Source organism: Lepidothrix coronata, unplaced genomic scaffold (assembly GCF_001604755.1).
Source record: "Lepidothrix coronata isolate B3197 unplaced genomic scaffold, Lepidothrix_coronata-1.0 Scaffold243, whole genome shotgun sequence".
NCBI lineage: Eukaryota > Metazoa > Chordata > Aves > Passeriformes > Pipridae > Lepidothrix > Lepidothrix coronata.
The window spans coordinates 402,181-422,622 of record NW_016690423.1 but is presented as its reverse complement, the minus strand read 5'-3'; the positions used below and the strand labels follow the sequence as shown (position 1 = coordinate 422,622).

The 20,442-nt window shown below is 41.9% G+C and overlaps 1 long non-coding RNA gene across 1 annotated transcript in view; it reads left to right on the top strand.

Moving 5' to 3' along the window:
• The window catches only part of LOC108507181, a 47,043-nt gene extending 29,057 nt beyond the window's left edge, over positions 1 to 17,986 (top strand). Inside the window, exons 2-3 of the long non-coding RNA XR_001878022.1 lie at positions 16,250 to 16,312; positions 17,701 to 17,986. This is a non-coding gene — a long non-coding RNA (uncharacterized LOC108507181). The remainder of the gene's footprint in view (positions 1 to 16,249; positions 16,313 to 17,700) is intronic.
• Positions 17,987 to 20,442: the final 2,456 nt, after the last annotated feature.

Here is a 20,442-nt window from a genome sequence, read left to right as displayed (position 1 = left end):
GGTGACCCAGTTCCCGCTAATGCCTTTCCCCGCCACGACACGCGGTTTCCCGGCGCTTTAAATGCGTCTCCTCCTGCCCGGGTCACGGCCGGCTCAGTGTCGGCCCCACCGCGCTAAGTCACTCAGGCCTTTCCTTCTCTTCGACATTTTCCGATCCCACGCCATAGCACCACAACAGACAGTGGCAGCCGCTTTGTTGGAGCAGTCACGCAAGTGTTGGAGGTCCGTGACCTCTTACATAAAAAACAGCCACAAACTGCGGCTGGGCGATGCTTGGCAGCTCCACTCTCTTCGGGTCAGTGCTGCCCGCACACTGCTCAGCCTTCGCTGACGGGGAATGCACCGTGCCACTAGTTAACCACCTTCACAATTCAAACTGTGTTTCCATTTCTAACCTAAAGTATATGAGATAGTTGCTGTCTAAAATGAGACAAACTTCTTATGGAGATGTAATACTTCCCCATGATAATTGAACTTCCTATTAGAAATTTCCCCAGCCTCATCCTGGTAATATAGGAGGGAATACCACTCCTATAATCATAGTAAGTAAAAAGAAAAAAGGACCATTAATTTGTTTGCTTCAACCAATCTCTGTTTTATGACTGGATAATACAGAAAAAATGTTCTTCATAGTTACAATTTCACTTAATCTGTCAACAAGCTCCTCTACTTGCTCCTACCCATCTACTATCTCTTCTTGAGCACAACAGCACTTCTAACTAGAAATTACATAGAAAGCCTGTGACACTGTACTTCAAGGCTGTAGTGTAGCCTTTACTTTGATGTATCTTTGAAGGACTAAAAGCAGTGAAGGCAGAACAGGAGGGATAAAGAGAGATCACCTATCTCTGAACAGAACTGCAGGTTTCAGAAAGCACCCGTAAATGAGATTTGTGTAGGTCAAATTCTTTTTATGTAGGAGCCCTTTCTTTGAGGCTAAACCTGTCACCTTTTATTGCTGAAAAAGTATTTTCAGGAACCTGGAGGTATTGGGTTGGAGGTGGAAGGCAAGACAACCTGTACACCGGGGGAGGGAGGAGTTTTCTTCCAGAGCAAAAACTATTCCTCTTGAGGATTTTGGAATCTCAGCAGATCCTCTTCTCGGTGAGCAGTCGCTGGGGACAGCTGCCTTTCTGGCATGTCTTCAAAGCATTGTCTGTCTGGGTTCATATAAAACTTTAGTTTTCAGATTAGGTTTAAAACTATTTTAAAATTCATCAGGAAACTGTTATGGTGTTTCCTGAATGAATTCTCTCCATGGGCACAGAGCATCAAGATTTAGTTTAGTAGCTGTTTGGGACCCCCTCCTATACTATTGCAACCCTGGATACTCAGTTAGGGCTGTGAACCCAGCCTCAGGGCCGTTGCTATGGAAGTTCTGTGCCACACAGGTCCCATCTGAGGCTGCAGGACAGAGGCACAGATCCAGGAAACACCAGATCTTCAGCCTGCCAGAAACTCAGGCATACACTGGAAAGCCATGCAAACATCTCACAGGGTTATCATAGCATTAAATTCTGGGATCTTTTGAATTAAACATCTTGGGCTCTGCATTTGCTCAGAAAACTTTGATCAGGGAGTTTCTAATTAGCTGTGCTGCAGAGCTGAAGGCCTGAGTCTTAGTACCCCGAGCAAAAGAACTAGAATATTTAGGTGAATACTGTTACAACTGGGGATTTTTTTCCAAGCTGTTTACCAGTGAAATGTGGAAGTGAAGGCTTTTGTTCAAATTTTCAGCCTATTTGTAATTGCACCTTCAGTTTGGTGACTTCCAAAGCATGGTGTAAGATTCATCCCTCACTAATAACTTTAAAAAAAATGTTTGGAATGTTTCAGAGTCACCAAGCCCCCTTTTGTAACCCCTCTTTTAACTTTATAAGTTGTAGTTATAGCATACCGGTTAAAATTCAATTGGCAAATTAAATTTCTAAATGCCTAAGAAATAGCTATTTGGAAAAACGTATTTGGAAAAATTGGTAACTTCTAATTCTTTGTCATAATGCAGCTGACAAAATGCATCTCTTCAATACAGGCTAAATTTTGACTGCCATGAACATAAGCATTTGAATTCTCACAGTCATTTGAGGGTCTTCATCACTGAAATTTAAATTTCAAATTCCATACTTTGGTTCATAAAACATAATTAGACTCTAAACCAAGCAGAGTACACATTTGCATTAAGAATAAACAAATTATTTTAAACAAAACACATGCCAGCATTATTAAGTACCGTAATTAATGCTGTCAATAATACTACAACTAATAAAATGTTCAACCGGGCTAAAAAAATCATATTAAGAATCAGCATTGCTTGCAAGATAATGAAGTGAAAAATAGTAAAATCAAGAAAATTGGACCAAACAAGCCTGCTTGCAACAGAAAGATCAGGAGAGCTGCTGTTGGAGAACACCTCCATAAGGAATTCAAAGAATGAGGACTCCAAATGTGGTTATTTATGCATTGATTAGTGTTTCAAAGCTTAAATATGAAGGTTATGGGCAACCTGAAAGTATTTAGGCATTAGGTGAGAATAGCAGAGCAGAAGATAGGTTCAAAAATAAACCAAGCTTGATTAAGTGTTTGGGAAAATAACCCAGGTTGCAATATTTTTTACATAGCCTATAAAGTTTCCCTGATGAGAGGGAGATGGAAAAGAACATATTTCTAGTTTTTCAGAAGGTTGTATTGTCTTACCCATGTGTATAATAGTCCTAAATGGAAAGGCAAATAAATCATAGACTTGGACAAAAATCTTTATGCGGACTGCCTTGTCTCCAGTGAAAAGACTGTTGGCTTTCAGCTCCTACCATTATGTGGGGAATACTCCTGCACCCATGATTAAGATCCCTTGGCCCATTTTACTGGCAAAAAGGACCCTGTGCCATCAGTTTCTGTCACACTGTCACATGAGATGAGTGTCTCCTTACCAGCTGAGGGGTGTTCCTGTGGTGCCGTGTGGAGGTCCGGGATGGGATGCAGTGTGCAGGCAGAGCGGGACAACCTTCCCTCCAGAGAACCACAGACAGGTCTCCTAGCAGGAGTATCGTCTTACGTGTGAGGGGCTTAATGACAGGCACAGATTTTTAAATTGCTTTGGGTTTTGTGCCACTCAGATCTGCCAAACAGAATGTATCCAATGTAGCAAAACATAGCAGGTCATTGCCAAGCACAGCACACCTGTGTCAGGTATCTGAAGGGGCACTTTGCTTGCAGGCTGCACAAACGTCCTGCTCCGCCTGAACACAGGCAGTGCTCAGACCCCGGGAGCAGCACTGACTGCAGCATGTGCTGACAGCCAAGCTCCTGGGGACTGTGGAGGCACGTGGGGACTGCAGACAGGAAGGGCTGGGCCACTTGTCTTCCCTGCTGTCATTAGCCTTGAGGCCTGGATTTTGCTAAAGGTGATGTGAGCAACAGATGTGTTGACAGAACACAGAAGCAGTTTCAGAGCAACTCAAGAACTTAGACACCTTAGGAAAGGTGTCTTTTCTTAGGAAAATCTGTGGGCTAAGGCTTCAGAAGGATTAGCTCTAGCATAGTGACAGCAGGACTGAGACTTGCCCAGGTGCATGAGAAGGCTGTGGCAGAGGTGGAGGATGCTCCTTCTTGCTCTGTAACTGAAACCAGCTTCCTCTCCTTTGCCTCCCTCTGGCCCGCAGTTTGTGGAGCACTCCAGACACCTCAGTATCCTTCTGCAGTGAAGGGATCTCTCCAGACACTTACTCCAGAGGAAACAGCATGGAGAGATACAATCAAAAAAGATGTGTCCACAGCTTCCTGGTGCCAGACAGTGCAGCTCTCCAGGCAGCAGATTGCAGAGTACACTCAGAACAACAGACAAACAAAAAGGCCAGCCAAAAGCTGAGGAATTTTCTGGGTGAGACTCTGCGATTTCATTGTCAGCTTCCATTGTTCAGATCGGATTAAAAACAAACTGGCAGGAGAAAGACCACATGCTTATCAGACACTCCTGCAGGTCACGCCACTAGAAAGCCATTTCACTGTCAGTGATGTGGCCTGTTTGGCAGGAACAGAGTTTTGGACCTCACTTCTATTTGTAGGCAGTTTTGAAAAGCGCAGGATTATCAGGGATGAGCTGGGTCCTTTGCAGCTTGCAGGGAAGTTCCTGTCTCATCGCAGCCATTCTGAAGAGGAAGAGAAAAAACCTTGTACAACACATTTCTGTTTCCATTAATAACTGTGTTTGGGCCTGCCAGCCAGCATCAGTGGGAGGGTTTCCCCTGAACTGTCTGGGCTCTGACTCTCACCTTTCCTTTATGTTGCCTGTACTATTCCATTAGCATTTAAAGACAGTGCTACATGCACAAGGGAGAGGATTCACAGTCACAGCCAAAAGAAAGATGTGTCAAGCAAAGAGGAAGAGATCAAAAGTGTAATTGAACTCCATTTTCATTGAAGGGACTAAAGCAGAGGGACAGCATGACTTAAACAGTCACTTAGAAAATCTGTGCCAATGTGATGAAACACCTCCCATTGCCAAGCCATCAGATATTTGTGTTCCCTCATCAGACTGCCACAGCCAAATGGCCACCACTAGAGAAGATCCTGATTTATGTTCTGATCTATGATTACATTTGAACCTTGCTTCACTTACATGCTGCTTCTTAGCGAAGATTTGGACTTTGGGAAAGGGGTTGACTTTGGAAGAACTGTTGATGAAGGGGCATCTGTTTTGCCTAATTTCATTCTTGAAGCTTGCTGGAACTAGTAAGTTAAAAGTCAATTCCCTCATCTTGTTTTGAAGACCTGGTTCTATGGTGTCTTCAAATGCATATTGAGCCTGCCCTCTTAAACCCAGCCTGCCAAAAACCCTGCAATCAGTGGAAATCATTGTGTCTTCAGAGGCTTCTGTATTAGGCTCTATATTTTTTCCCTTCTCTTCCAGCAGTCAGATATTAAAACACTTTGACACAAAGTGGAGGATGACTATCCATTGTTTCTTGGGAGTTAGTGTGCTGTGTGCTAGCTGCACTGATATGTGTAGGACATGCTTGTGTTTGACTTCTGCTTTTCCTAGGAACAGAATCCAATATCTGCCTCTCCCAGAAGCCTCTGCATGCCTTTTGATTAAGCAGCAGGAGCTCTGGCTAAGAGTAGAACTCCTTGACTGACAGTATTTTATTTTACAGCTGAGATCTGCTATACGGTCTGGAGGTGTTCTGGGTTTCTCCAAGTGAGAACAAAAAATGTGACAGTTACTCTTCAGAAACACTGACCTGAAAGGGAGCCAGTGCATTCCTCATGCCCAGAGGCAGGTACTCTGAATTCTGTGCTAGCAGTAATTTCTGCCAAGCTCTGTATTCTCACCAAGATCCTCTGACCACATTGCAGTACAAGGGTTTTTACACAGCATAGTGCCAGTTGTTGTTGCTAAGATGAGCCAGAAGCAAATTATCTCCTGCCAGAACAAGGAAAAGGCCAGTATGGAAGTGTGTCTCCAAAGTGTCACTGTTCATCTACCCCTTTGTATTTAGGTCTCCTGAATGGTCATTCTCACTTACTCTGGTTCTTTTCAGACCTTCACTCTGTCACTTCTGGGGCTCGGTATTTATCTTGCACATACAGACACATCAAAGCAAAGATGTTTTGGGCCTGTGGGCTGCAAGAAGAAGAACAGAGAATTCAACACTCAGCATCAGCATCTCACTTGTAGAGTCAGGAGAAGGAGGTGGGCCCCTGAGGAAGTAGGCAGGAAAATGTACTCTAAGCATGACTAGAAATTGCATATCAAGCTGAAATGTTCCATCTATGAATCTGACTGGCATGCATAGTAGTTCCCTTCCAGCCTGCATCTAAGTTTCCCTCTTCTAGAAAGGCTGAAAAGGAGGGAAGTATATGCATAGGCTGAACTAAGAAACATCCCTTCTCTGCCTCACCACTAACATGACAGAACAGGGTCTGGCAGCCTAAACTTCGCTGAGATTGGATTTGAATCAGAGCAGAAATTTTCTCTCCTTTTACTTCCTTACTGTGTTAGGTCTGTAAGTGTTTGCAGATTGCTATAAAGTGCCAGCAAAATGAAAATTGTGAAGATTTCAATTTGAAGCACTTGAAGGTATTCCCCCCATGTTAATGTGTCAGGCCAGCACTGGAAGAGACAGCCCTTAATTAGAATGCAGTGAAAAATACTACAGAATGCCTCTTTCTGCAGTAGTTTGTAAATCTAGGGAGGATAATGCTCTCCATACCGTATGTTCTTTGCATATACAAAAGCTTAAGAGACAATTACTTGACAATTTCTATGTACCTTGCAGAAAGCATTCACCAGAAAACAGTGATGGGAACAATCAAGCTCCAGGCATGGAGCCAACATGCAACTGATTTTAACAGTGTGTGGATCAACTGCTGAAAACCTCATCTGTAGAGAAAAGGCTTCTGAGCGCACACTAAAAGCTCTTTACATGACTTGACCCATGATCTAACAACAACCAGAAATGGAAAGTTCTGTTGTTTGCATCATAGTAATTCCAGAGGCTTGGCCGTCTCTGTGCTCTGTACGTACACAGACAGAGGCAGCCCTTCCTCCAGGAACATTTCATTTCACAGAGCTGTACAGAAGGGTTAATACAACCCATCTCTGGAACCAACTCACCAGATAAGCTGCTGTTTACTTACTTTGAACAGGTTGATAAGTTGGCTCCAAAGCAGAAAGCTGTTTTCCAAAACCATGCAAGCAAGAAAAGCAGATAGAGTGATTTCATGGATTGTGGTTTCACTGTGGTTTTATTGTCAGCCGTGCCTGTATTCTAAGGTGCACCATCTGATTTCCAACTCTGCAATAAGATTCAGCCAACATCCATGGCTTCAAAGAAATTATTTCAGCCAAAGACATAAGAGTTAAGGCCATATTTCAAACATTCTTTGTTCAAGTGTCACTCGACTTTGTCACTACAAAGCTTCAGAAAAATGTGAAATCTGTGGGACATGAATTCTTTCTGCTCTGTTTTGTGTGGTCCCCTACACACACAGGGTCTCAGCCAGGCCCTACTGTAATAGAAGTAAGAGTAAAAAATATTGCAGAACAGGCACTTAGAAAGTCTAAGGCATATTTAGAGAGCTTATATTCACTCAGAATTAGCAGAGATCCAGTAGTCCTAATTCAACATGTAAGAAGTGTCTGCTTCAGGTATCACCTTTGCTGGGACTGTTCAAATTGATAAGTGTCAGTGCTGAATCAAAGCATTAGGCCAGTGCAGGGGAAAAAAATATCCCCAGTCCTCATGTTGAGCAAGGATTGGCTCCTGTCAACTGGCATTTGACAACATCTCAGAGACTTGGAGCCAGCAAGGAATCTTCATGTAGGAAGTCCAAGTATTCATTTATTAACGTTCCTTCCACAGCATTTACAACAAACACATCAGCCCTAAGTTTTCTGGAGCTCTAAGATGTTTTTATCTAACCAGATCAAGCTTTAAAGTTATAATATTCTACCCCTAAATAAAATTCCTGGTATGACAGAACCTGAAAGCCCTTAAATTGGTGTTGAGACTCTTGCATTGCAGAGAAAGTATTTTAACTGGTGGTCTTGATGCAGTAGCATAGTGAGTAATTCCTGAAATTAACTGCTTCTGCTCACTGGCCATTCTTTAAAATTTTAAATTCAAAATGGGAGAGCTTTCTGGAAGATATGCTGTCAAGGTGAAGGGAAACCTGCTGTATACATGGGTGAGCATGTAGTGGACTCAGAGTGTGGAAGTTCAGATTAATTGAGTGTGCTTTTGGTTTCAAATTAAATGAGTCCATGAAAATAACCACAAATCTGGAGACACTTAATTTCCGAGTCCCTTCATGTAGCCCTTTTCTTTGCCAGCCACTGAGCAGGTGGTAACTTCTCTGCTGACAGGGCCTAAATGAAGCCAGCCAAGTTATAATGTGTAATAGGATTTCCTGGAAGCTTCCTCAGGCTGTCTCCATTTGTGTAGCTGGAAGTGCAGACTCACCAGTTTATTATGTGCCTAAAGAAGCAGTTAGGAATGAATGTTATAAATAATTCAGGCAGGTGCATCATCTTGCTTCTTAACTTTCTGAGGCACTTTTCAAATACCTCTATGGTACTAGTTGATCCCATCAAACTTCAGAGCTTCATTTAGGCACTGGGCCAGGGATGTACTTGTTTTAGATTCCCTCTATAATCTCTTGAGGACAGAAAGGCCTTTCCAGGGAGTGCTTCCACCCATCTCAACTTCAGTCACTCTTTATGGGTGCCATTGTCTCTCCACTGAATAAACAGAAACCCTAAAGTGATCCTTCTCCTAATTTAGGTGCATGAGGAGCCTGCCACTAAGTAGAAAAATCCTTGGTCTAGGGTTTGTCACTGTATCTTGGAGTGTTTTGAAAATGTGGTCCAAGATGACTTCCTTGGGAAGCACAGAGGGTTCATGCAGTCACTCTGACTCAAAGATAACTTTGGCTTCAGCCTGGACAGTGTCTTAACCCTCACTGCTGCCCATCTGAGGCAGTTGCACTGCAGAGAAGTCCTTTCTCCAAACCTTGTGTAAAGACCTGCTTGCTCTTTCCTTGGGGAAGAGAGAAAGTTTTAGAACTATAGATAGTACTCTTATTAATATATAGCACTCTTATTAATATTGCATTGCCTGGCAATAGCACAGAGCTCTGCCCAATATCTAAATAATGCTTGTCCCATTTACAAGCATAGGTACGTTAAAAAATGCTGGAAGGCATTAATACATATTACCCTTAAAATGCACATAAGCAGGTGATGGCAGCAAGTTCTCTTTCCTTGAGAGTCTCACATGCTTTCCACTTACTGAGTTGAATTCCACAGCACTTGTGCACTGTAATAATCCTTGGAGACTTCTGTCTTTTGTGCCTTGCATCTTCCCTTCTGTTTGTACTGGGTGAGCAGTGTATGTCATTAATGCTCTCACCCCCGGCCCTTGTGCTTTGAATTCAAGAATAGATGATGACAGAAAGAGCTGTAATTAGATGACCTACAGCAATGCCCTTTCCTTATGAGACAATATAAAGCAACCCCAACAATTTACTTAGGAACTTATCTGTTTTCTTTTATACTTCATTCATTAAGCATGTGTGGGAATAAAACACATCATCTCCACATCTAATGCAACCATAACAGAAATACAACACAGATGTCAGGTTTTGCAAATGGATTTTTTCCCCATTTACCTCCATGCACTTGCCCTCATCGAAACCTCCGTTGACCTCCTGGGAGCTCTTGGGTTTCACATAAAATGGAGGCAAAAATGATGCCAAGTTGTAATAGGACTCCCATTTTGTACTTGGATCAAAAGGCTGCCAGCTAGGGAAGAAGAGGGTATCTGGTTCCTGGTGTCACTCTTTATACCATGGAGCTGAAGAAAAAACCATCACTGCTGGCATCATCTCTGCCAGCCTCAGCTGAGAGGCCTGGCAGGGAGTGAGGTACACACTGGAGGGATGGGGACAGTAGCCTAATTATTCTCACGTCCGTGATACACTGAGTGCACTCAGTTTACCAGGGGATAAACAGAGCTTTCAAGGGGATGGGGACAGCTGAGGAGAATACTCTTTTGATTTATATCCTCCAGCACTCGTCACATGCATAAGTGCTATGAAAACAGCATGTATATGAAAGATGCTTATTGCAGCTGTGAAGACATTACTGATTCCTTTAAAACTCAGTTGCACAGGAAGACCAGATCCAGAGTAACAAAGCTCATCACGACTCACTTGCCCAGAGAAAGGTTCTCACTCTAGGAGCTGTTATGCTGTTGAGATATGGTTGTTATGAGCCAGCAAGATTTCAAAAGTGCCTGCCTGCCTATCTAAATAGGAAACTTGTGGAAATACAACCCCCAGAGGATATGCAGTGTACCAATATGTGCTTGTCCATATATGCTTTGGACTCGCCCAAAATTTATTATTTAGGGGGATCATTTACTACTTAGTTCTGCATTTTGGTTCACTTTAAAACCTGTACCTGCTCCAGGCTCTGGTAGTTTGCATTCTCCCTTCATCCCGCCCCCCTCAGTGGCTCCATCACTGTTCCCTGCCATGGTCTGGAGGCAGCCAGCTGGCTCCCTGGGCACACAGATGTGGGCACGGGCTGCGGGAGTGCAGCTGGTGCCGTCATGTGGCTCCGGAACAGGGGCTGAATTGAAGCACAGACCAAGAGCAGCGTGGCTGTAGCCACTGTCTGTCATTAGGATCTCACTTCTGAGGGGTTTGTTTTGTTCTTAATCTTTGCTGCTGAAAGCTTCTGCATTGGCAGAGAAAAAAAAAACCTGTGGTGCTGAGGTCAGCCAGCTGAACCGGGAGGAAAGTGCAGGGGAAATTCCGTGGAACTGATCAGACTTGTACCACAAGGTCATGCACCAAGGGGTTGTTTAGAAAGGGTGTATCTGGCATTTTCTGGATACTTGCAGAAAAGCAGTGAGCTCATGACACTCGGAAGTTATTGATTTGTTCAGTTTATTTTTTTTTTTCCTTTTCAAACAGAATTGAAGTTTCTCAGAGATGTTTCACAGCTTTGTCCTATGTTCCCTCCAAGGTATGGGTTACATTAGGGAAGAAGGATGTTAGAAAGCATATCAGACATAATTCAGTTTAGAAGAGCTTTATATAGTCATTAAGAAACATCAGCTAACACAGATTCCACAACAAGCATTGTCCCTGTGCCCAAATGCAGGAGTCTGAAGGGCAATGCAATACAGAGAGCTGTGAATAGCTTATCATAGGCATTACTCATTTTCCTTCGATTTATTGTCTTCAGTTTCTTAGTAAACTGTTTACAGAAGTTTAATGATGATTGTGAGCCACATTCCATCAATATGTGGTGCTACAGAATTGTCTTTATTTGCATTATGTTTCTGCCTATCATAAGAAATTTGTCTTACTGTTGTATGATGAAGTTGATGTTTGTAACATTTTTTTGGTGAGATGATACCTTCCTAAACTGATGGTAGGAAAACCAAGTGAAATAGATTCATCTGAAGTCCAGCCTTATCATTTTAGAAAGTGGACTTTGTAGGAAGCTGTTAAATCCTGTGAACTACCTGTGATGAAAAGTAAAATTTTATTAGAGACAGGCAGGGTTGAACACCTAACCATTAACCCACCAGCAAAGCAATTCCAACACAGCAAACAAAGAGTCACCAAGTCCAGAATTGAATTTATGGAAGTCAGGTACTACTTTCATACCAAGACCAGTTTGCAAAGTCTGCATACCTCAGAAAAAGACAGTAGCATCAGAAATCCATGAAGAAAAAGAAAGCAAAGACTGATATCAGCATCATGTACTCCAGAGGTTTAAAAAAGCATAAAAAAACGTTGGTTGAGATACAAGCCTTCTTGTTGCTAGTTGCAGGCTTGACACATTAGTTATTCACATGAAGCCTCTGGAAAAGCAGGAATGTTCTGTTCTTATCTTGAAATGTGACATATTTTACTTGGTAGAATGAATTGTATTCTAGTCACTTCTTAGCTCCATAGCTGTAGAAAGAGTTTCTGCCTGAGATATTTAACATATCTGCCAACAAATTCAGAAATTAAAGTGTAAAATCCAAGGCACCATGAAGATTGGAAATAGTCTTAATTTTATGTGGTAGTTTAACATCAAGTATCAGAGAATGCATCTGAAAACACTGCTTATATCTAGATAAGCAGTACGGTATTTTTATTTAATTAATGCCTTATGGATCAGTCTCACTGAATTGTCACACTTTGCTTATTCACCAAACAGTCACAATGCAAAATAGTTGCACGTGGTAAACAAAGACATCAACTGAGAACTGTATTTTCCTATGGTAGAAGGCTATGAAACACGAGCTATTTCATTAAATGTAGTCCAACTTCATAATAAAAATGTTTTCTGGACCTGAACAAACACTTTTTTAATGAGGGAGTTAGCTACAATAGGATTTCACTATTTGCAGCTTCAGAATAAAGAAAAATAACCCTACTGAATGGAGTTTCAGTATCTAGTACTTCCCTGGATATTGCTCAACAGTAAGAAAAAAGCAATGCAGAACATGGTGTGGGGGGAATATGCTTAAAGGGTGTATTTAGATCTGATAGCATGAAATTGATAGTTAAAAATGAGAGGGAGGCCACCAGTGTGGTGGGTCAGGCTTTGCACTGAAAAGGGAAATGCAATATTGTCCAAGCCAGACATAGCTAAGCTCAGTTTCCCTGTGTTTACTTACAACTTCATGGCTGTTGTCAGACCATGGCCAATATTTAAAAATTAAATCCCTGATTCCTGCTGTTGGGAAGGTATTTAAGAAGAACAGAGGCTTGTCTATGGTGCCACCAGGCCTGGCAGCACTGGGGACTAAAGAACCTTTTAGGTACAACTTGACAGAGAGGGAACACAAGGAAGAACAGTTCAGTCATTTTTAGGGACTATCAAGTTCTCTCCATTCTAAGAAAGTTCTGACAGTAGTTTTGGAAGAAACTAGTTTTCTGTGGGGCCTTATTATTGTCACATAAGTATCAGCAATTGGCTGGACTGCCTGAACTTTCCAAGTGGAAGATACTGATTGGCAAATGGAAGTCACTGGTGAGCATTAACACAGAGGAGGTGCAGAGTGCTGAGTGTTCACTGCCTCTTTAAAATATCATGGAAATACCTGGCAGATAATTGTCATTTGCTTTTCTGCAAGACTTTCGTCTCTGCCATTATAAGCACTTGGACTAGAAACTGTCAAGCTGAGTTTATTAATCTTAGTAGATGATTCTGCTTTAAAGTGCTTCAAATATGTATTTGAGTGAGACAGGTATCCATCAGAGCAGAAGTGTAGAATCATTACCATCTGAAAGTGTCTCAGTGCAGTGTCTCAGTGTTGTTAATTTTAATAATTTGGAAGCACTTTAAAAAACACCGTGAAAAGTGAAGAAGTGAAAGGGCATTCATCTGTCAAATAGCACAGTTTTTGGAAAGAAGTTTGTCATTCAAAATAAGAAAAATACAAGTTCGACAGCTCTGCAAGTGATATTTCTTGCCATTTAGCAAGAACAACACTTCTTCCCAATGAAATAGGGAAGAATTGCAGCTGATGTAAATTAGACTCTGTGTCCACATAAAAGGAACTATTGGCTTGTAAGCTAGTGTAGATAACAAAAGGAACAAACTTAGTGTATAAAGAAGAAAAAAAAAAATAATATCAAAGAACTTGTCGGACTCATCCTAAAGTTTCAGTGTCCATCCACCTGCCTGTGGCTCTTGGTCCTCTGCCCTTCTTTGAATCCCATCTTTACTGGAACTTCCAACTTTTGGCAACAAGACCTTGCACTCACTCGCTGTCTTTCCAGCTGTGGCACACTGAATATCCCAGCTCCGTTTGTGTGCAGGTACCTGGCCAACACTCGGATCCCACACAGCGTTGCCAGGGGTAGTCGCATGTGTGTCTGTTAGCAAACACTTCCATGGCTCTGAGCATCTGTCTCAAAGGGCTTTTTCAGCACCACAGTGATTCCCAGGAGACAGACAGATGGTACCATCTGTGCAGCCTTCTGATTTCCAGCCTTAGTGCTCGCTGCAATCTCACTGGGTGCACTTTTATTTAGGAATAACTTCTTCAGTTATTGATTATTGTATATATTATTTTATTGGCTGCCAACTAATTCATGTTTAGAATTGTTCTAAAATTTTCCAAGGTCGGTGGTCATCTCCCAGCCTCTGGTTCTCAGGAAGCTTGTTTTGATGGAAATGAGTCACATCCTTAGAGCATGCTTCACTCATTATCTTGTCAAAGCAGAAACACAGATAAGGGGAAAAAATGTACTTGAGGAGAATTACCAGGCCAGAGACTTAGATGTGACACAAAATCACTTGAAGCAGACTTAGAAGACAAAATGTTGAATAGTTGCCATTTCAGTAAATAGCACAGGAAAAAGAATAAATCATACTGTGCTGTGATTCTTAACAACACATGTATCAATTATCTGAGCCTTATCTTCAGCTGGCTGCAGGTTTAAAACTTTGCATAGCAGCTAAAAATATGGAGAAACATAGTGTACATTCTTCAAGAGGGGCAATTAGTCTCCTAGTGGAGGAATGTCAGCTATTGTTCTCCTCTCAATCAGGGCAGTTTCAAGATGAAGCTAAACTCACTTTTTATTTTCCATCTCGAGTTTCCATGGTAACCACATGTAATCATCATATTTGTAAATAGCAAATACCCATTTAACTTCACAGCCACTTTGAACATTTTTTTTTACAATTTTAACGTCCTTGAAATGCCCAACTCTGTCTTCTTACAATTTTACTGTCAATATGCATAATTAGTTGGGGATGTTGCTGTTTATAAACTCTTCAGTGGTGCAGTAGCACTGAGTATGTGTGTGTGCAAGTGTGGAGGGTGAACAGGCAAGGACACATATTTATAGAGAACATTGTCCGGCAATGGCACATCCCATGGTAAATCTTTATTTTTCAACTTCTTATCACTTTGCCAAGTTGAGGCCACTCAGGTTGAATGCCATTCAGCCCAGTTCACATTCCAGAGATTTCTTTTGTAGTTTCAACTAACTTTTTTCAATTGTGGCCAAGAATGTGGCTACTGAAGAAAACAACAGTTTGCCTTCATGGAGCAGATCCTCATAGCTTTTTTAGCAAGCCCTGGAACAGGGCACGGATGATGCCTTGCTGTCACAGGTACAGCTTTTTGCTGCCCTGCTATGAATTACCCCAAATTTGGCCAAATTTTAATCGTCTGAAAAATTTTCTCTCTCATATACACAATCTTGCCTTCTACAATTCATAGCTGGAGTTTGCTGATGTTTCTATGTGCATAAAGCACAGTTTAGTCCCTGAGAACTCCTACGTGCTGCTGGCTGCATGTGAGCCATGCCCAGCACCAGGCTGCTGCTCCAGCACGGAGTGACACTTGATCCCTGCCTTTGCTTGGGTGCAGTGGGGACTGCAGGCAAGCAGTGGAAACAGAAACAAAGAGAAAGGCAGGAGGACTCCTCTGTGAGACCTGCACATTTGGTTCCCATTAAACAGGTGTTTAAAGGCTTTGCAGAGTAAGGACACGGTGCATGTTTTTAACAAAGCCATTTCCCCAGATCTCTCAAATCCCATCTCCTGCAGACTTAAGTCTCTTTCCCATTTCCACCCCAGCCACCTTACAAACCCCAGGACACCGCTTCATGTGGAATTAAACATCAGGAATACAGCTTTTGGGCTTGACCTGAGTGGTCTGTATTGGAATCTTGTCAGTTGTTTTCCATTAGGAGAAACTGAGAATGAAGTAGGGTATTCACAGAATATTACTTTGATGTAGCCCTGTTCTTTTCCAGAGAACACACAAAGGTCCATTTCCTTGGGCACAGGAAGAGTTAAGCAAAATTAAGAGTCCTTACTCATAACATCTAGTCCCTCCCAGCTTGCACTTGGCCAGAGAAGTTCATTCTGGCCACGATCCTAAAGCGAGTCCTTACTGCCACTTGAGCTTTCTCTGGCTCCTCTGTCCAATGCTCTGGTGCTGGACTTGCCCTGGCCAGACACACAGGACAGACAGCTCACTGGGACATGCTGCACTGGGATGCAGCTGCCAGGGAAATCCCTTCACCCACACACCGTGGGTCACTGAGCGCCCTTCTATGTAGTCTCTATTTGGGGTGGTGGAACTTAGGTTTCCATGGTTTATTCCATAAAGAAATGTATCCTTCCTACACTTATCCTGTCTAAAAGACAACTGGTTATACCCACGAATTCCAGAACATAGCCCTCACTCACAATAGGATTAATTTTTAAGAAAAAGTAGCAACAGAAAAATCCTTGCAGGTTTGTTTAGCCAAAGTTAAACAATTCCACTGTGCAAAAAAGAATGTACTGTTTATGAGAATTACCAGCAGCAGAGTTATTTGAATCATGCTTAAAACTTAGGCAGAAAAATGTTCATATTTTCTCTTTTCTCCCTTGCACATTCTAGGAAATAACCCTAATTTTTGCAGACAGACACTTGGGTGATTCCTGCACTAGCCCTGTTCCCTGGTTCCCTGTGGGATGGAACAAGAGCAATACAGGCCGGGATCTGTCTGCAGCAGACTCTGTAACACTCCTGACTTCCTGCTGCTTTAAGTCATTCTTTGTTGAAGTGTCTGGAGAAATACAATCAGGACTTAACTACCTTTATAATTAATAAATCAAATATACTCTTTCACTTTAGTAATGAACAAGTGAAAAAGGGAACATAAATTACTAGATTTCTTTGTTTCATATATCAAAACTATAACATTATTTTTCTTTCTTTCTTCACAGCACAGAATTAACCCTACTTCTCTTGTCTTTTGCAAAATGTTGGCATCAAATAAACAGCAACAGGTCAGTGACAGGGAATACAAATTAGCTTCCTTTTCTGAGTGCTATTGTTCTTACTCATGATTCTGGCAAATACTGGGAAAATTAAATACAGTATTCCAAAACGTTCTCTGGGAATTGTCAGATATTCTACTGATACTAGATTAAACAATGTTAAACATTTATCTTTAGCAGATTACTTATCTTGAATTTGGGAAGGGGGTGGTGGTGGTGCTAACTAGTTCTATATTGAATTTTTATTGTTAAATTCTGACAGAAGAATTTGCCAGTTTTATTTGTAGAGGCTCATGGTGACTTACAGCACTATAAAAACAGAGCAGGTGTTCACTCTGCCAGAACAACTGCTAATGGCCTGCAGGTCTGGGAAGTCTCTCTCCTCTGCTTTTGAAACTATGGGAGATCATTACAGTGTTCTCAACAATGTTCAGCAAAGATGTAGCTGATGATTTGCATCATTAAAATAAGTCACAACAGTAATGGACATTTGTAAAACCCCACTAAATGCCACAATGAGGTGGTCCTTGTTGTAAGCTCTTACAAACAGAAACATGGGAAATATGTGTTTCCTTATTATTTCCTCAACCTTTGAGAAACCATACAGTTCATCGACAAAAGCTGTCCACGTGTTTATCAATAGGACACAGTGGCTTAAGTCTGTCTCCAATTAGTGCAAATGAAATCTAACCAGTTAATTAAGGATTTTACCTTGTAGATTTATCCATGTAATAACAGGGTAGAGTTGAGCTGATTTATGAGACCCTGATATTTACACACATCCCAAATTCTGTTTAATTTTTCATCTTTAATTTTGTAATTCCTGGCTTTCAGATGTTTGGAATCATTATGAAGTTCTTACCATGTTTTCTGTGGCACATTTTCAATCCTCACTAAGATGGAAATAGTATTTTGTCTGGTTATTTAACTACATACATTAATTACTTTTATTATATTATGCTTTGGAATTAAGAGCCAAATTGAGTGCCTGTTAACAAACTCATGTGTATCGTGGAGAAGGGAATGCTGCAGCACAGCAAAAGGGAGGTGTGCACTGAGTGAAAATACTTCTGATGCCCATAAAACAGAATCAAAAGCAGTGGTTCTGCTGAATAATAAATCATGTCTGAATGTGAGTTAGAACTGTGCCACAGATGGTGTCCACATGGACTGTTATTTTCAGAGGCTTTTGTGTACCTGTGATGGACTTGTCATTATAGGAAAGCAAGCGTCCCATAAAGAAATTAAACTCATATAAAAAGGGAATGTGTCCACTCCTGGGAAAGGGAAAGAGTGAGGGATAATAGCATTCTAAGGTGTTTTCATGTGGCTGATGTGTCAGTGGGGTTCTGCCCTCAGACGGTCAACACATTCGCACATTGCTTTTTCCCACATAGGATCCTCTGAATTGTGTTTGTCACCCGGAGTGTTTGATCAAAAACTGCACTTCTGAAGAGTTTCAATGATGGAGAGAGTGATAAGGACTACAGAGATGGCATTTTGATCTTGTGCAAAAAACTAAGAAGGAGAAGCATGAGAAGAACTCCTGAATGGTGAGAAAGGGGTAGGAATGGAAGAAACCAAAAATGAGAAATGATTGTGAAATACTTTTATAGCATTCACTAGTCCTATTGAAGACAATCAAAACTGCCTAAAATCTACTTTTCAATCAAGATGCCAACTCTTAGGGGTAATTTTTTAGATATAGGCTGATTTGAGACTGCTGAACAACATAGACAAGCAATTAAAATGTATCCTGAATTAATATGACCCTCCACATATCTCCATTGCATGTTCTTAATTGCATGCCAGCAAGTTTTGCTTCCTTCAGAATTTATGTCATGGGTTTAAAATACACAGACAACACAATTCAAAACCACCAAAGAACCACTAAAGTATTAAGGAGACAGTGAGTAACTATCCATTTGTTTTACACAAAACTGGAAAAGTGTTACCCAGATGAAAGAGTCAGGCTACTGCAGTAGGTCCTATTGCCACTGGGTGTGGGATCCAAGGCAGTGCTCTACCTCTTCAGGGCATGGCCAAGGGCACTGGAGATGCCCAAGTCTCCAGAGCAGTTCAAGCAATTCCAGATGAGACAGAGAGTAGCAGAGGAAGTTTTTAGCAGTGCAGAATAGTGGGAGGTGGGCTGTTGGGTGTCTCAGGTATTATGGAATATCCCACAAAACATAGGAATTCTTTTTGGAGCAAGTACCATCTCCCTACAGATGGCATTATTCCCCGCAGAGCCTTTGTTGTCACTCATTCCTAAACCCTGAGTCCCCTCCAACAGATGGATTGCAGAGTCTAGGCCAGCATTTTCAGAGCAATTTTTGGTGTCATTACGGTGGTTACAGCAGTGATGGCCTGTCATCCCCCAGACAGGGCTCTCTCCTCTTACCCAAACAAACTCCACTCAGAGGAACAGGGTGGTATTGTAGTGCTGGAGACAGTATTTCTGAGTCACCAGTATCCTCGTTCCTGTTGAGACATTAATGGTGTCATTCTTTTTGTGCTGGAGCCAGTGCACCAACTGCCATTCCCTGCAGTATTCCTGTGAGTTACCAGCATGATTGATGAGTGTCAGCTCACATTTCTGGAAAGGGTATTACAATAAGAGGGAGATGTCTGAGCATAATTAGAAAAGAGCAAGCTGTCCTACCTGTCATAAATGTCAGCAAGCTGTGAATCAATTTGCAATTCTGCTACAGAGAACGTTATCATTTCTACATTTTACTACTGACATTGTACAAGAGAAATATCAGAAGGTCTTCAGTTTTACTGGTTTTTAAAATTAATTTCCATCTTGTTGTAGTTTTTTTCTCAACCACATTTATATGTGTGTATTTGACTGGTTGACAAAGGTTGTGAACCATACCACTGATATATAGTTAATATATGAGACTAATAATTGCACAAAACAATAGCAATTGGCTTATATATGTGCTGCCAGGGTGTAAGAGTTCAGATTGTTGCTCTGGCAGCACACTGGTTTATATATGCCTGTGCAACCTAGGACCAGGGAATAATGTATTTGCTGTCACACTGGTAGTCCCTCTTTGGTAGTGTTAGTTGTGCTGCCTGTCAGAAACACCCCTGAAATAATGGTGCTGTTTGTACTGACTGTTCTGGACAAACGCTCTCTGTTCAGGCTGCCTCCAGATGCTCACAAAGTTATGTTTCCTTAACAGTTGTTGAACAGTGCTAAGTGTTGCCTGGGCTTGGGCTTTTACCACAAGTGTGTGCAGCTTCATGCATTCCTTTTTAAGGACCAGAAATATTAATTTTCTGGGCAAAAAAAAATTATTAGGCGAGGTTTAGGTTGGCTATCAGGGAGAAGTTTTTCCCCCAGAGAGTGGTTGGGCACTGAACAGGCTCCCCAGGGCAGTGGGCACAGCACCAAGGCTGCCAGAGCTCAAGGACCGTTTGGACAATGCTCTCAGGCACAGGGTGTGACTCTTTCGAGTGGTCCTGTGCAGGGCCAGGAGTTGGACTCAATAATCTTTATGGATCCCTTCCAACTCAGCATATTCTGTGATTCTGTGAAAATTCACCTCTCACACATTCCTGTCTTGTCCTGTCCTCAGCAATTAGTGCTTTATCAAAAGGTTAATTCCAGATCTCTTAAGATAGGAAGTGTGAATGTTTTGTCTAAGGATCAAACGGAGACCTTGAAGGGCCAGATAGGTCTAAGGCTGGCTTGCAGCCCTCAGCTGAGGATGGAGAGTCAGTTAGAAAGCTCTCTCCCGTGCAGTCCTATCTGTTTCTGCTTGCTGTGACCAACTGTTACAGTTTTGCGAAGTTCAGTACAGTTCCAATTTCCAGACAAGTTTCATGGATTTGCTTGCTCTGGGCAAACACAAGCTATTGGAAGAGCAGCATTTTCAGGAGCTGTTACCACATTCCCAGGACTATTGTCCAGCTGCCCTACTCGGCTACTGCCACCCTTGGAGGGCTGTTTAATCCATTCATCCTTTTCCTCCCAGCTGGGTTAAAAAGTACTTTATAACAAACATGTTTTCCATAGGACCTGGAGGGATTTCACAACAGTGAGATTTCTCTTTTTAAAAAATACTGTAAAAACTGGACGGAACTTTCTGAATGGGGTCAGTGGGTCCCAGTTCCTGCACCGTAAGCCA